This window comes from Nicotiana attenuata, unplaced genomic scaffold (assembly GCF_001879085.1).
Source record: "Nicotiana attenuata strain UT unplaced genomic scaffold, NIATTr2, whole genome shotgun sequence".
NCBI lineage: Eukaryota > Viridiplantae > Streptophyta > Magnoliopsida > Solanales > Solanaceae > Nicotiana > Nicotiana attenuata.
This window is the reverse complement of record NW_017670246.1, coordinates 1968778-1986170: the sequence shown is the minus strand read 5'-3', so window position 1 is coordinate 1986170 and position 17393 is coordinate 1968778. Positions and strand designations below refer to the sequence as shown.

Sequence of the window (17393 nt, the reverse complement as noted above, 5' to 3'; positions counted from 1 at the left end):
TGTCGAAGATCCGGGTGCATTTCATGTGACGTGATCCAAAAACACGTTTTAAAACGACGTTCACTTTCTTAAAAATTAACTAAAAGGCGGTAAATAATCTTAGCACTATAGGTTGGAGCATGTATAAAAATGATATTTTAGCCATTTATAATTATTTAAGCGACCGTGCTAGAACTACGGGATCCGGGGGTGCCTAACACCTTCCCTCGGTTCAACAGAATTCCTTATTCAGAATTTCTGGTTCGCAGACTCCAATTGGGAAGTCGACAATTTTCCTCGATTTGGGATTCAAGTTAAACCGGTGACTTGGGACACCAAAAGCCAATCCTATCCCAAGTGGCGGCTCTAAAACTAAATAAATAATCCCATTTCGAATAATGTCACTTTAAATGGAAAAACTCCCTTATACATTTATCCTTCGGGGTAGGTGTGTAAAAAAGGAGGTGTGACACTTCCAGCTCAAAAATAAAAATACCAAAAACTAAATACATAATGACACAGGTAATTACTTTCGTTGATATGAAAATAATAATATTTGATACAAAGGTACTTATGCAACTGCATAACTCCCCATCCTTATTCTCTATGAGATGCCAGAGCAAGATATCGTCTACATTTTTTTACAGCATTTTGTTGCAGCTAATCTTCAATATACTACTTTTAACATTTAAAAAGGACATAAAAGCACATGTATTGCGAAGTAGCGACACAGAGAATAACACCTTTTCTTCGCTCAATTCAATGTCGCATAACGTAATATTCAGAAATTAAATATAGAAAATAGAGAAATGAACCTTTGAGAAACTGGGCTTGGAATTTCCTTGAAGGACCACCATCATTAAACGACATCACTCCACCTGGCAAAATAAGGTTTATGAATGAAAAAGACGGCGCGAATTAAAATTAGAATGTTAATTATGTTTTAGAAACAGAAGAGGGAAAACATCTAGCTATCTTATAATGAGGATATGATATCATAAGTACACACACAAGGTAGATATCCAATCACATTTGAAAGCTGACATTGAACATCATCTCCAGTACTAATTCCAAATTTGGAGCAGTGGCCAAGTTTAACCTCCAGTGACAATCCCCTCTTTCAAATCGATATTACAAAACTAAAAAATGCAGAAAATAAGAAAACGAAAACAAATTGCATTTACTTAGTCGTTCCCAATAGAATATCGTAAAATCCAGCTTATAATCTGTTGCAATTGACAAACTGAAGAGGAAAGGAAAAAGGAAAAAATTCGTACATGATATTTTGTGCTTCTTCACAAATGCGAGGTAAGAAGTCCCGTTAATCCATGTTATGGCAAATCCCGACAGATCTGTATTTTTACCTAGTATGAAATGTTAATTTATATATAAAATAGAGAAATAGAGAAAGATATAAAAAAAGAACAGAAAAGTAAAGCGTACCTATTACATGTTTCAGATATCTTATCAACAGCTATTGTCGCACTTGGTTAATGAAACTCAACAACAAAAGTAGTACTTAAACCTCAAAAAAGACAATGGTTATCTTTCGAGTGTCAGACTAAATTTCGAAAAACTTCTTTAAATACAACATTTGTAGCTTCAGTAGTTATTTGCCCATCGTCATCACAAACCAAAATTTTTAATCCCTTTCGGCTTGTCACCCGAGAAAGAGCAACATATAGTTGTCCATGTGTAAAAACTGGTTTCTTCAAAAATAATCCCACATGAGACAATGACTGTCCTTGACATTTGTTGATTGTCATGGCAAAAGAAACGATGATTGGAAATTGTCTTCGCTGGAACTTAAATGGAATTCTAGCATCAGATGGAGTCAATGTCATTCTTGTAATAAACACTTTCTGTCCGGCCATCTGTCCTGCTAACACCTTGGCTTCAATAACTTGATTTCCAAGTTTAGTTATGATCAACCATGTTCCATTACATAATCCTGCTGACTGATAAATATTTCTTAATAACATTACTGGAATACCAACCTTTAGAGTAAGAGCATGATTTGGAACTCCAGAACATTTAATTGTATTTAAGAATTCAGGAGTGTGTACATGTTCCAGTGCTGAATAAGTATTGTCAGAGCTGCAGATTGTATGGAACTCAAATATGATTTCTCATAACTTTGATTAAGAGAAATCATATATTCGTTGATTGATTCCACCATATCAAGAGTTGGAGTAAGAATGACTCTTCGCTGGAGGTATCCTATGTCATTGCAACGACTGTTGAAATCTGGATATGTACTTTCTACAATTGCAGATGTTGGATCAACAGATTGTTTTATGAAAAGATCATCTGGTATTTGGACTTTTTCATTGCCCTCAACAGAAGTACCAACTATACCATCGCCAATTGCCAAAATCCAATCTGAAAAAAATTATCAACTCATCTAGATGTGTCCCTATTTCATTACCTTGCAATCTCATATTCTTTGTTAACTTTAAGAGTTGACAATGAGGCCACAAATAAGAAGAATTGAGAGAAGCATTAACAATATCTTGTCTACTACCTTTTGGAATAACTGGTAATATTTGTCTGAAGTCACCACCAAGAACAATTATTTTACCTCCAAATGGTCGGTGTAAATTGGATGCATCTTTAAACCTAAGAATATCTCTTAAAGTTTTACCAAGAGATTCAAAACAATATCTATGCATCATGGGTGCCTCATCCCAAATAATCAACTTTGCCTTAATAATTAAATTTGCTAAAGGAGTACCTTGCTTGATATTACATGTTGAATCTTCAGTTACATTTAGAGGAATCACAAATCTTGAATGAGCTGTTCGACCACCTGGTAACAATAAAGATGCAATCCCGCTAGATGCAACAGTTAACACAATATCTCCTCTAGATCTTAAGGCAGAAGATAGAGTTCTCCAAATAAAAGTCTTGCATGTTCCTCCAAAACCATATAAAAAGAAAAATCCACCTTTGTCTTCATTCACATCTCTTATTATTTTTTCATAAACTGACTTTTGCTCATCTGTCAAATTCTTTACTAATTGTTGATGTTCATCTGCCAAAGCGCGTTTATTATAATGCAATTCATCCCGTATTAATCTGTTACTATTGTCAATTTCTTCCGTATTATAAACAGGCCTTGGCATTGTTGGAAAATCCTGGAAACTTCTTCCACAACCTTTCAAAAAAATTTCAAGCTTTTGCAAACAGCGATTTTTCAATTCTTCATCTGTTAGGCCAGCTTCTGAAATAACATGAAAATATAAAATAATTAAATACAATTAGATTGTAAAGTTTAATTTAGCCTCATGAAATAAAAAATAAGATTAACGAAAAACTATAGTGGTCAATAGTAGTTTACATTAATTTAAAGTACGTTAAACATACATAGAATTTAAAGTAATAATATAGTCGAAACAATGTGTTCCATTTTATTTTTAAAAATTGTTAATAATGTGAATATGCAATTTATTATTCGTAATGAATCAAAAAAAATTAAGTTTTTACATTAATAAAAAGTTAATCGAAGTATTTTCAATTAAAGTAGAGAATGCATATGTGACGACCCAACCCGTCGTCTCATGTATTACAGCCCCGTTTTCCCCATTTATTGCTCTTTCATGTTTTATTATCATCAACGGGTGANTATTGTTGTACTTAAATTTCTTAATAATTCATTGATGTTGGTTGCGCATTTACATTGGAACTACGGATGCGGATTCCGGGAGTTCCCCCTTGATTGTTTACTTTGGGACTACGGGTTTGATTCCCGGGAGATCCCCCTGCATTTTATTTTGGGACTACGGGACGGTATCCCGGGAGATCCCCCTACATTTTATTTTGGGACTACGGGACGGTATCCCGGGAGATCCCCCTGCACTTTTATTTTGGGACTACGGGACGGTATCCGGGGAGATCCCCCTGCACTTTTATTTTGGGACTACGGGACGGTATCCCGGGAGATCCCCCTGCACACTGATGATTGGATTACGGGACGGTATCCCGGGAGATGTTTTGATATCGATATGAGATTTGGACTACGGGACGGTATCCCGGAAGTTCCATTGGACAGTTGAGAAAAGGGCTACAGGACGGTATCTTGGGAGACCCTCGTCGGTATTCTTGTAATTTTGCTGTATTTACTCTGTGTTTCTGTTTTGTCTTGCAGTACTATACTTCATTGATCTGTCTTATCACATCGCTGTGTTCATTAGTTTTCATCAGATTTCGATACTGTTAATATCTTGCTATTTTATTGTTTCTGTCTCAGTAGGGCCCTGACCTTTTCCTCGTCACTACCCAACCGAGGTTAGGCTTGGCACTTACTGAGTACCGCTGTGGTGTACTCACGCCTCTTCTGCGCATGTTTTTCATGTGCAGATCCAGGTGCTTCTGAGCAGGCGTACCGCGAGTAGCTGTCAGGGAGCGTATTGGGGACTTGAGGTATACATCTGCTACGTCCGCAGATCCGCAAAGTCTCCTTCTCATTCTATCCATAGTTGTTAGATGTTATTTCGATCCCTCTTTGTATTAGACTATTCTGGTGACTAGAGCAGTGTAAGATTTCTTATAGCCTGTGTTGCCCGTGGGTTTCCGGGTCTTGGAGGTTATTTCAGTATTTTGTATTAAAGTGTATGTGCCAGGCGGCAACTGTATACATTACTCATGTTATTTAGCTTTCGAATATAAATTTCGCAAATGTTGTTACTTCCGCAATGTGTTAGGCTTACCTGGTCGTGAAGACTAGGTGCCGTCATGACTTGTTCACAATTGGTGAACTAGGGTCGTGACACATCACTAGGCATAACCAAGTACGGTGCAAAATAGGATGACACATACGAATACGTAGACCCGGGGTCAAATAGCACTGAAGCATCCCTATCACATACAAGAATAATACCTGTAATAACTGCATCTGAAGACTCATCCTCTAGCCTGGCTGGAAGAGCATAACACTGAGGCTGGGCTCCGCCTCCCTGAACCACATCTCTGGAACGGTCGGATGCTGGCTGGCCTCTACCTCTGGCGGTCCGAGCTCCACCTCTATGGTCTCTACCTCCATCTCTATGATCCTTACCCCCGCCTCTAGCTGGTTGGGCAGGCTGTGGATCACCTGGTGAATCATGGGGCGAGGACCCTGCTGCTGGGAACTACCCGAAGCTCGAGGGCAAAATCTGACAATGTGACCTGGATCACCACAACCGTAAAAAGCCCTCGGCTGCTGAGACTGCTGGCCCTGTCGACCTGAATGTCCACCCCGAAAACTCTGAAGTGGTGGGGCACTGATGGGTGCTGATGGGGAACTGTGAAGCTGCTGGTCAGAATAATGCGGTTGAGAACCACGACCATCTGAAGTACCATGAGAGACGAGAGATGACTGAAAGGGCCTTGGAGGATGGCCTCTACCATAAGAATCTCTACCTCCAGACGAGGTACCACTGAACCTACCTGCATGACGGGGCCTCTTATCCGGCCCACGACCACCTCCCCGTGCAAGAGCCATCTCAACTCTACGGGCCACATTGGCCGCCTCCTGAAAAGAAATCTCACTCCCGGCTCTCATAGCCATCTGGAGACGGATCGACTGAATCAATCCATCAATAAACCTCCGCACCCTCTCTCTCTCGGTGGGGAGTATAACAGTAGCATGGCGTGCTAGATCAATGAACCGGGTCTCATACTGAGTGACTGTCATAGAGCCCTGTTGGAGGCGCTCGAACTGCCTACAAAGAGCCTCTCGCTGAGTCTTGGCGGATCCTGCTAGTCGAAAGGTGGTGAAGTCGACCCCATTGGTCTCCACAATACCCATAGTTCGAAGAACCTCATGGCAGCTAAATAAGAAATCCTGGGGGTCCTCTGTAGAAGCACCGCTGAATGTGGTGGTGAAAAGCTTGGTAAACCTATCCAGCCTCCACAAAGCATCTGCGGACATAGCCGCTTCATCGCCGGTCTGAGTCACAATACCCGGCTGAACTGCCACAGTTGGCTGAACTACTGGAACCTGAGCCTGGGGAGCTACCTGCTCCGGAGTACTTGTAGCAGGAGTTTGAACTCCTTCTCCAGCCTGAGAAGTGGCTGGTGCTACTGGAAGCAAACCCGCTCGAGAGACGCTCTCAATGAAGCCTACCAACCCGAGCAAGGCGTCCTGAAGAACTGGGGTGGCTATAAACCCCTCTGGGACCTGAGCTGGGCCCAGTGGAGCTTCTGGGCTGGATCCTCCTCATCATAATCAACATGAGGCTCCACCTCTGGGGCTGCTGCTCGGGCCTGAGCTCTGCCCCTGCCTCGGCCTCTGGCACGGCCTCGGCCTCGCCCTCTGCCCCTTGTAGGAGCTACTACTGGGGGGTCGGGCTGCTGCGCGGTAGAAGAAGAAGCACGCGTTCTCGCCATCTGCGAAAGAACAGAGTAGAAAGACAATCAGTATTTGAGAAACAGAATCGTACGACAAGAAAGAACAAAAGTGAAGTTTTCCTAACTCTGTAGCCTCTGGGGGATAAATATAGACGTCTCTGTACCGATCCCTCAGACTCTACCGAGTTTGTCCGTGAGTTGTGAGACCTATGTAACCTAGAGCTCTGATACCAACTTGTTACGACCCGGATTTCCCAACCTCGGGAGTCGTGATGGCGCCTACTAGTAGGAGCTAGGCAAGCCAAATTTAATTCACTTCTTTTAAAAATTATCGATTATTTCATAAAATCAAAGCGTAATATGATAAAGCGGAGGTCTCAATATATAACTAACTGAAAGAAAATGCGGAAGTTTAACAGAATCCTCTACCCAAGAACTGGAGTCACGAACTCACGAACGATTAGAGAATGCTACATACAACGTCTGAATAAAAACATAATTCTGTTTATTCCGGTACAAAGGATAACAAACTAAAGTAAAGATAGAAGAGACTCCGGGCCACGCGGACGTCAGCAAGGCTACCTCGAAATCCCTGGACTGAAGTCAGCTCCCAATCAACTACTGCTGTCCAAAAGCCGCTCCGGCTCCGTGATCTGTGCAAAAGAGCACAGAAGTGTAGCATCAGCACAAGCGACCCATGTGCTGGTAAGTGCCTGGCCTAACCCCGGCGAAGTAGTGATGAGGCTAGACCGGACTACCAAACAAACCTGTGCAGCTCAATACATATATTTGCAACGGAAAAGAATACGGAAATTAACCAGTCAAGAGGGAGGGGAGCATGCTGTAGGGGCTGTAACAGTTTAAAATACAAAATCAATAAATAAGGAATGAAACGACACAACTACAATAGTCAACGGGAGAAATAATCAAAACATGGCCCGGAATGTCCCTTCGTGCATTAATAATCAAAACATGGCACAGAATGTCCCTTCGTGCATTAATAATCAAAACATGGCACGGAATGTCCCTTCGTGCATTAATAATCAAAACATGGCACAGAATGTTCCTTCGTGCATTAATAATCAAAACATGGCATGGAATGTTCCTTCGTGCATTACTAATCAAAACATGGCACGGAATGTTCCTTCGTGCATTAATAATCAAGACATGGCACGGAATGTTCCTTCGTGCATTAATAATCAAGACATGGCACGGAATGTTCCTTCGTGCATTAATAAATCCTCAACACAAATCGTGCACGGCATCAACCTTCGTGCATTATCACACTTCCTCACCCAAGCAACAATCACAACCGATGGGGGCGAGGGGATAGACGAACAGTAATAGAAGTCCCGGCAAGGGAAACACAAGCAAATAGTTAAATCCCGGCAAGGGAGATAATCACTATACGAATATAGCCCGGCAAGGGAATAATCACAATTCGTTCTCGTACTCTTCACATTATATAGAAATCATCAATTCCCCAAGGAAGAATTACAATAAAATTAGAATAAGCACAAATAAGGACTCACGGTCATGCTAGACACCAGTGTATAGATACTCGTCACCATGCCTATACACCGTACTCGACAATTAGCAACTAGCAAATAATACTCTAATCCTATTCCCTCCAGCCAAAGTTAGATCAAACACTTACCTCGAATGCTCCAAACTCAACTCAAGCCTCTAGAATAGCTTTACCCCTCGAATTTACCACCAAATCGTTCAAATCTAGTCACAAATTACTTGAATGTATCAACAAATGCTAATTGAATCAATTTGAATGCATGAAAATGAATTTCCCAAAGTTTTGCTCAAAAATTCCAAAAATGTCCCCGGGCCCACGTGGTCAAAACCCGAGGTTCGAACCAAAACCCGATTACCCATTCCCCCACGAGTTCATATCTATGATTTGTTTTGAAATCGGACCTCAATTTGAGGTCCAAATCCCAAATTTTAAGAAAACCTAGGTTCTACCCAAAAGCCCCTTTTTCACCAATGAAAATCCTTGATTTTAACATAAAAACATGTTTAATGATGTTAAAGATTGAAGAAGTTAAGTAAAAATTGACTTACAAATGATTTGGAGAAGATAAGTTTCTTGGAAAATCGCCTATGGAGTGTTTGAGTTTGAAAGAATGAAGAAATTGGTTGAAAATTCGATTAAGTATGAAAAATTGCAGGCCTCAGATATGGGAAATGTGAACATGGGTTTGCAATTGCGAACCCAACAGGCTTGGGAATTGCGACATTTAAGTTTCCATTTGCGAACTCTTGTCTACCAAGGGACCATCGCATTTGCGGAACTGGTCTCGCATTTGCGAACCAGTGACCATCGCATTTGCGAGGTCTGGCTTCGCATTTGCGAACCTTGGCATTCCTAGGCTGGTTTCGCATTTGCGAACCAGCCTTCGCATTTGCGATAGCTGGGACTTCGCATTTGTGAACCCAGGCTTCACAAATGCGAATCCTGCAGCACTGAAGGATATCAGATTTTTAAAGGCTCTAAATGCAACTCGACACCTATCCAAAACTCACCCGAGCCCTCGGGCTCCAAACCAAATATGCACACAACCTCAAAAACATCCTACGGACTTACTCGTGCGATCAAATCGCCAAAATAACATCATATACATAGAATCAAGCCTCAAATCACATGATTTCTTCCAACTTTTCATAAAACACAAATTTTCCATTTTTAAGTCCAAAACACGTCAAATGACGTTCGTTTTCAACCAAACTTTACAGACCCCATGTGCTGGTAAGTGCCTGGCCTAACCCCGGCGAAGTAGTGACGAGGCTAGAACGGACTACCAAACAAACCTGTGCAGCTCAATACTTATATTTGCAATGGAAAAGAGGGAGGGGAACATTCTGTAGGGGCTGTAACAGTTTAAAATACAAAATCAATAAATAAGGAATGAAACGGCACAACTACAATATTCAACGGGAGAAATAATCAAAACATGGCACGGAATGTCCCTTCATGCATTAATAATCAAAACGTGGCACGGAATGTCCCTTCGTGCATTAATAATCAAAACATGGCACAGAATGTTCCTTCGTGCATTAATAATCAAAACATGGCACGGAATGTTCCTTCGTGCATTAATAATCAAGACATGGCACGGAATGTTCCTTTGTGCATTAATAATCAAGACATGGCACATAATGTTCCTTCGTGCATTAATAAATCCTCAACACAAATCGTGCACGACATCAACCTTCGTGCTTTATCACTCTTCCTCACCCAAGCAGCAATCACAACCGATGGGGGCGAGGGGATAGACGAACAGTAATAGAAGTCCCGGCAAGGGAAACACAAGCAAATAGTTAAATCCCGGCAAGGGAGATAATCACTATACGAATATAGCCCGGCAAGGGAATAATCACAATTCTTTCTCATACTCTTCACATTATATATAAATCATCAATTCCCCAAGGATGAATCACAACAAAATTATAATAAGCACAAATAAGGACTCACGGTCATGCTAGACACCAGTGTAAAGATACTCGTCACCATGCCTATACACCGTACTCGACAATTAGCAACTAGCAAACAATACTCTAATCCTATTCCCTCCAGCCAAAGTTAGATCAAACACTTACCTCGAATGCTCCAAACTCAACTCAAGCCTCTAGAATAGCTTTACCCCTCGAATTCACCACCAAATCGTTCGAATCTAGTCACAAATTACTTGAATGTATCAACAAATGCTAATTGAACTAATTTGAATGCATGAAAATGAATTTCCCAAAGTTTTGCTCAAAAATTCCCAAAACGCCCCCGCGCCCACGTGGTCAAAACCCGAGGTTCGAACCAAAACCCGATTACCCATTCCCCTACGAGTTCATATCTATGATTTGTTTTGAAATCGGACCTCAATTTGAGGTCCAAATCCCCAATTTTAAGAAAACCTAGGTTCTACCCAAAATCCCCCTTTTCACCCATGAAAATCCTTGATTTTAAGATGAAAACATGTTTAATGATGTAGAAGATTGAAGAAGTTAAGTAAAAATTGACTTACAAATGATTTGGAGAAGATAAGCTTCTTGGAAAATCGCCTATGGAGTGTTTGAGTTTGAAAGAATGAAGAAATCTGTTGAAAATTCGTCTAAGTATGAAAAATTGCAGGCCTCAGATATGGGAAATGCGAACATGGGTTCGTAATTGCGAACCCAACAGGCTTGGGAATTGCGACATTTAAGTTCGCATTTGCGAACTCTTGTCTACCAAGGGACCATCGCATTTGCGGAACTGGTCTCGCATTTGCGAACCAGTGACCATCGCATTTGCGAGGTCTGGCTTCGCATTTGCAAACCTTGGCCTTCCTAGGCTGGTTTGGCATTTGCGATAGCTGGGACTTCGCATTTGCGAACCCAGGCTTCGCAAATGCGAATCCTACAGCACTGAAGGATATCAGATTTTTGAAGGCTCAAAATGCAACTCGACACCTATCCAAAACTCACCCGAGCCCTCGGGGCTCCAAACCAAATATGCACACAACCTCAAAAACATTATACGGACTTACTCGTGCGATCAAATCGCCAAAATAACATCATATACATAGAATCAAGCCTCAAATCACATGATTTCTTCCAACTTTTCACAAAACACAATTTTACCATTTTTAAGTCCGAAACACGTCAAATGACGTCCGTTTTCAACCAAACTTTACAGAAAGCGTTTAAATCACATATAAGACTTGTACCGGGCGTCGGAAGCAAAATACGAGCCCGATACCATAGTCTTCTGATCAAATTTCCTTTCCATTTTCCTTAATTAATTTCAGAAAATAATTTCACACAAAAATTCATTTCCCGAGCTTGGGATCTCGAAATTCGATTCCGGGAATACGCCCAAGTCCCATATTTTTCTACGGACCCTCCGGGACCGTCCAATCACGGTTACCCAAAATGTTGACCAAAGTCAACTTTATTCATATTAATATCAAAATTCATAAATTTTTACACAGAATTTATATTTAAGCTTTCCGGCTACGCGCCCGGACTGTGCACGCAAATTGAGGCAAGCCTAAATGAGGTTTTCAAGTCCTCAGAGACACAGAATGAGTGAGAAAACAGGTGATGACCCTTTGGGTCGTCACAACGGTCCACGATTATCCTTACCTTAATTAACCCCACTAAACTACCCAAGCCCTTCTCATTCTTTCCCTCACCCGCCGTCATCATCTCCCTCGTCTCAAACTCCCCTCAACCTAACCCTAACCCTAAAACACTATCACCGGCGTGAACCCCTCCTATGGTGCTTCTATGTCTTCTCCGACCAGGCTTGGTCTTCTACACGCCATGGCTCTTCGATTTCTTGGGTCCTTGAGAAGATCTCAAGGGAACCCCAACTGGTTCCGGTTTGAAACTTTGTTTACCAGCCTGTCTCAGGCCATTTTCCATCTGTGAGTAAGAACTTCTTCTTGTTTAATTACGGATCTATGGGTTCTTGACCTATTCTCTCATCTCTACTACTTTTCTGAAAACCCTAGCTCGATACTGTCGATTCTTCTCAGATCTTTACAGATCTGAGATGATTCGAATGTAATTAAATGATTTCCCTCAAAAAATATTTGTTCTAATTGATTATTTCGATTTTTATTCACTCTTCCTAAACTAGGGTTCGTCCCAAGTTGTTTTCAAAGGTTTTTCTGACTTTTAAGTGTTTGATTAGTTATTCTTTCGTCTTTGTGACTAATTTGTGCAAGAATATGTAAACACTAGTTTATTCTACATGGTTCCTTCAATCTTTGCTTCGATTTTGGATATTTTTTGGGATACCAGTTGTGTTAGTTTACTCTATCTTTTGGACTTAAACACTTTTTCTTGTTAAATCCAGTATGGCATCTTGGACTGTTTTGAAGGCCTGGTATTTCCAAGTTCACTTTGGGCCTATTTCAGGCCCCCTATAGCATAACTTATATTCATTATGTAATTCATTCATTTCTGATTTGTAATAATAACCTGTGTAAACAGATATTGGGGTATTTAGTAAAAGGGAAGGGATTCCTATATGATTTTTGCGAGGGAAACCGGGTAGAAATCATGCCTTTAGGTTTGCTATGCCTATTGGTATAAGAAATCATGCCATAGGTCTGTTATGTTACTTGCATTAGAAATCATGCCTTAGGATTGTCATGTTTACTATTTTTTGCATACCATAAAGCCTGTTACAGGCTCATCACTTCATTCTGCTTCTGCATAATCACCTAGAAATCCTGTTATAATTCTGCCTAATAGAATGACCATTCTCTATGTGCATTAGAAATCCTGCTTTAGGACTGTATTTGCATTCGCTTTAAATCACGTCTATATCGCCTAAATCAGTAACCATCTCATCTATAAAGATGTTTAAAAACAACCCCACCACATAGACACCATGTATAGGGTAAATATGTATGAAATCAGTTTCGTGATGGCCAGCACCTAGACAAGCATGTTTCTAGGACGCATAACAACCCAAATTGTTTGCTTTCTTTTAATCAATTTCCAGAATTCAGTTTGCGTTTTTTAGACAGCATGTTATAGGGCATTACAGCTCCATGCTTAGGCAAGCCTATAGTTAATCAAGGTTTTATAAAAACTATAAAAACTGTGCTCTGCTTATTCGTGAACTGCCTAGATTCAACAGGTGCTAAAATCAGTAGGCAAACTACTTAGGTTTATGCTACTTCGCTCTAAAACAATGCTGCATATTCTCTATTTGTCATGCTCACCTAGATATCATGTTCTAGAAACTTTCTGAAATTCTTTGAAATTTGCTGTTTGAGACGTGCTAATTATATGTTTATGTGTGGAGGTAAACATGAGCCTCGTTAATTGTTTTCTTATTTGGCAGTCCTATATGTTCTTTGTTGTCGCTTGAATTTTCCCTTTTAAACACCTTAGGAGGGTCTAGAACTACCTAATATTAGAGGTCCTAAACACCTCCAGGGCCACAAGGAAGGGACGGGTAAAGCACGCTTAGAGTTCGTTAATTAAAATCGCTTATATAACCGCTAAGGGGAGGGTAACTGGGTAGTAGAGGATATGATGACCTGTGCGCTAATGCCACGTGTAACCCCTCTATTTGACGAAGGCTTACCGGGTATTGTACAGATGTTATCCTATAGGCCAACAAACCTAGGACTTCCCTCACCTTATTTACATATGTGTGTATAGACTACCTATTTGTTAAACTTCCTTTATTTACATATGTCAAACATCCTTTACTTGCAAATGGGTGCTTAGACTGCCTATCTGTTAAATGACTAATTCACATAATTGAGTTCGGTCGGGACCCACCGTTGTGGACCGCGAGGGGTGCCTAACACCTTTCCCTCAAGGTTATTTCGAGCCATTACCCTAATCTCTGGTAATGCAAACTAGTTATATGAGTTAATTGCTCTAGGTGCTCTAACGCACCTTAATCCGTTAGGTGGCGACTCTTCAAATACCCAATTCCCAAAAGGAAATGAGTTGTTCCCCCATGAATGTCGAAACCCGGACTCCGCATGGAAAAAGGGGGCGCGATAGCATGGCAACTCTGCTGGGGATTTTTAGGCTCATACCATAACGAACTTGCTTTTGTGAATTAATCCCAAGCATGCTTTATTTTGATACAACCTTTCCCTTCCCCCTTATTTGGATTTAACTACTTTTTCCCAAGCATTTATGATTTCTTTTATTGCCCGAAACTGACTTGTTTCCTTGTTTTCCTTTTGTAACTTTTTTTCAATTATTTAAATACCGCATTTATCCTTTTTTAAACGTGCCAATACTTGACACCATGCTATTTATTGTTGCATAAATCATGCTCAACATCATATTCCACTCGTGCGTAATCAATCCTATAGCAACGCCTGATGAGTGTTTGAGCTTTTCCTATATATCACCCTTTTAAATTTTGAAAGGCGTATTTGCGGTAAACTAGTCGATCAGTGGTGCGTTCGACGGTTTCGTGCCTTTCCCCCTCAAGTTGTCCGCTAGAGGGTTCCAGTCTAGACCTATATGTAGTAAACTTACTCCGATCAATTGTGCATGCATCATGGTCAAACCTAGTCGGGTTAATATGTTGTCCGCATACCGACCCTTTAAGACAAGCTCCACCCAGAAGTCCATCGGGTTTTCCATAATCCCAACGAATGCAACCACGATTTTGTGCATTAATTTGGATAAAGTGCCAATATGCTAATCATTATTGTATAAATAGACAAACCTGGAGGGGGAAAGGGCCTAACCATCTTTTGTTTTGCAGAAATGAGACACGAAGTCCCCCGGTTCGGCATGGTCAGTAGCGTACCTTTATTTTTGCTAGATTGGTGGAGGGATCTTCCTTCAAGTGACCAAAATCAGGTGAAATGAGTCCTAGGGAATTCGCCTTCTTTGTTGGATCTTCAGCCAAACAAAATGTTGATCGAGGCTGCCACCATGTTCTGGGACAAAGAAAGGGCTGTGTTCCGCTTCGGAAACATAGAAATGATGCTTCTTTTAGAAGAAATAGGGGGATTTGCTGGGCTACCTTGAGATAGCCCTGGTTTATTGGCACCAGAAAACCGCACCACTAGGGGATTTTTGAAGATGATGGGGTTAAAAAAGAATGATGACTTGGAGTGCCTAAAAACTCTTATGTACCTTTCAATTTCCTCTATGAGCGATACGGTCACACCAGGTCTTACCGTATCTTTGATGATGAATTCTTCGTCACCTCCTTGGGTTGGATTCATCGTAGGGTCTTTGTGTTCATTGGGTGTTTCTTGGGCATGCTAGTGTTCCCGATCCAATGGGACAAAATCCACACCAGGCTGGCCATGGTGGCCGAAACTATGATGGACGGGATCGAGGGGCAGACATATACCATTGTCTATATGATCATCGCAGATATGTACAAGGCCTTGGAACACAGTCAGAAGGGGTTCAGATTCTTCGAGAGGTGCTATTTGCTGCTGCAAGTTTGGCTGCTAGAACATCTCCAAAGGGGTCAATACCGTCAAGAGATTCCACGAAGACCGTGGAATGATCATATAGCCTTCCACCATCCCAAGAAAATGACATATATTCCAGACATGTTTGCTCAACCAAAGGACGCTATAGGATGGGTGCAATTTTTCAACAATCTGACTGAGGACCAGGTTCAAAGGATGTTCAAATAGTTCCCCACCGACGAGCTCATCATCAGATCCAGGGATGCTCCCCACTTGGTACTAATTGGGTTAAGGGGCATATACCCTTACGCTCCCCTCAGGGTTATGAGACAGGCAGGTAGGAGAGAAGTCGTACCGTGAGTCGCTAAGATGAGTCACTTTATAGCCGATTTTCAAGGTGACGCCATCCCATACAAGAATGAAGCACAACACATGTGGAACTTGAAGATTATCGTGGAAAAGGATACCATCAAGTTGGATGTCATACATACTTTTACCCCTCATGGTTGGATGATAACATAGTGGGGATCTTCGAGCCAAGGGTTGGTCCAGAAAACAGGGTTATAGACGAAGTTGCTGAAGCACAGGTAAAGTACAACAAATTGCGCAAAAGAATTCGTGAGTCTGAAAACGAGCATATAGAGCAGCATAAGGCCGACATGGAAATGATCAATGAGTGGAAAGAAAGGCTATTAAATCCAGTGAAAGGCTAGAATATTTGGAGGATAATCTGATGGAATTGGAAGGGAAAATGAGGAAGAGAGCCACTGATTGCCAGAATGCTGAGGGAAACGAAGGAGGGCATTTGTCAAGGGAATTCTTACTGCTAAACCTACGCGAACTGGGGGAATTGATCGACAAGAGCATCCAGTCTGGAGAAGGTCCTTCTGGGACCAAATAGATTAGGTTTACTTGCTTTCTAAATGTAATAAGTGCCATTAGTGACATTATCTTATTTAGTATCGTTTTAGGTCGTCTATTTTTACATTAATGAAATGAGGTAATTATTGGCACTAAATTTCTCCAAATCTATTTGTCGCTAGGCCTACCACGGGAACAATTGGGCTCCCAAATTAGGACGCAAATTCATACTCCCGCGATACGTGTTTAAATACTGCAAATTTTTCAGAATCATTACTAACTTGGCTACATTTTGTTTTTCTTTCTTTCTTTTGATTATTCCCGTTCCCCAAAGGTTGGTTCTTGCATACTAGCATCATCAGCTTATCACACAAGATCTAGGGGCCCTCCACCTTCTCCTCCTCCTAGTCCACCAAAAGGCAAGGGAAAAGCAAAAATGGAAGATTTGAACTGCGCCAGAAAGGAAAACAACACATAGGTCGAACATGCAGAAACTTCTGATGGTAGGGGTACTCAGGCCCCAAATGAAGTAGTCTCATGGCTCGAAAAGAAAATAGTAGAACTCCAGGGTGAGCTTGAGCATGTTCGGAATGTGGCAAACCTGTCCTTCTCACTTAGCGTCCCCGACATCAGTAATCCAAACACTCAGAACCCCGCACCACCTCAAAACACACCCAAGATTCGCCCATAAAATCCACTCATACCTCACCATTATACAACTCCCCCACAAATCAAACTATCCCACCACAATACCAGCCAAACTCCTACCATACTCCACAAAATACTCCACCAGTCATTCATGAACCCCAGAATCCCACCAACGATCACCACTATACTCAGATTCCAGGTCACAAAACAACCCTATATATGTGGAGACCCTACCTCACTCTACTCAACCCATCTCCTATGCACCAGAATCTGTTGAGAAGGACATGCTCATTAAGAACCTGGCCGAGGTGCTCAAGAATATGACCAGCCAAGTTCAAGGCGTAGAAGGAGGCAAGGGGATAGAAGGTCTGAACTATGAAGACCTATGCATACAACCGAATGTAGAACTGCTAGAGGTTTAAAAACCTCCCAAGTTCGACATGTTTGACGGTACAGGTGATCCCAGGGTTCATCTAATGACCTATTGTGACAAGCTTGTCGGGGTCGGAAAAGATGAAAAGATCCGGATGAAGCTTTTTATTTAGGAGTCTTACGGGAGATGCCTTGTCCTGGTATATCAGCCAGGATCCTAAGAAAAGGTTCAACTAGGATATGGCGTCTGATTTCATGGACCGATTCAGGTTCAACACAGAGAATGCA

At 41.4% G+C, this 17393-nt stretch overlaps 1 pseudogene; it reads right to left on the bottom strand.

Annotated features, from left to right (window-relative positions):
* Positions 1 to 1535: 1535 nt before the first annotated feature.
* The window catches only part of LOC109236594, a 29721-nt pseudogene continuing 13863 nt past the window's right edge, over positions 1536 to 17393 (bottom strand).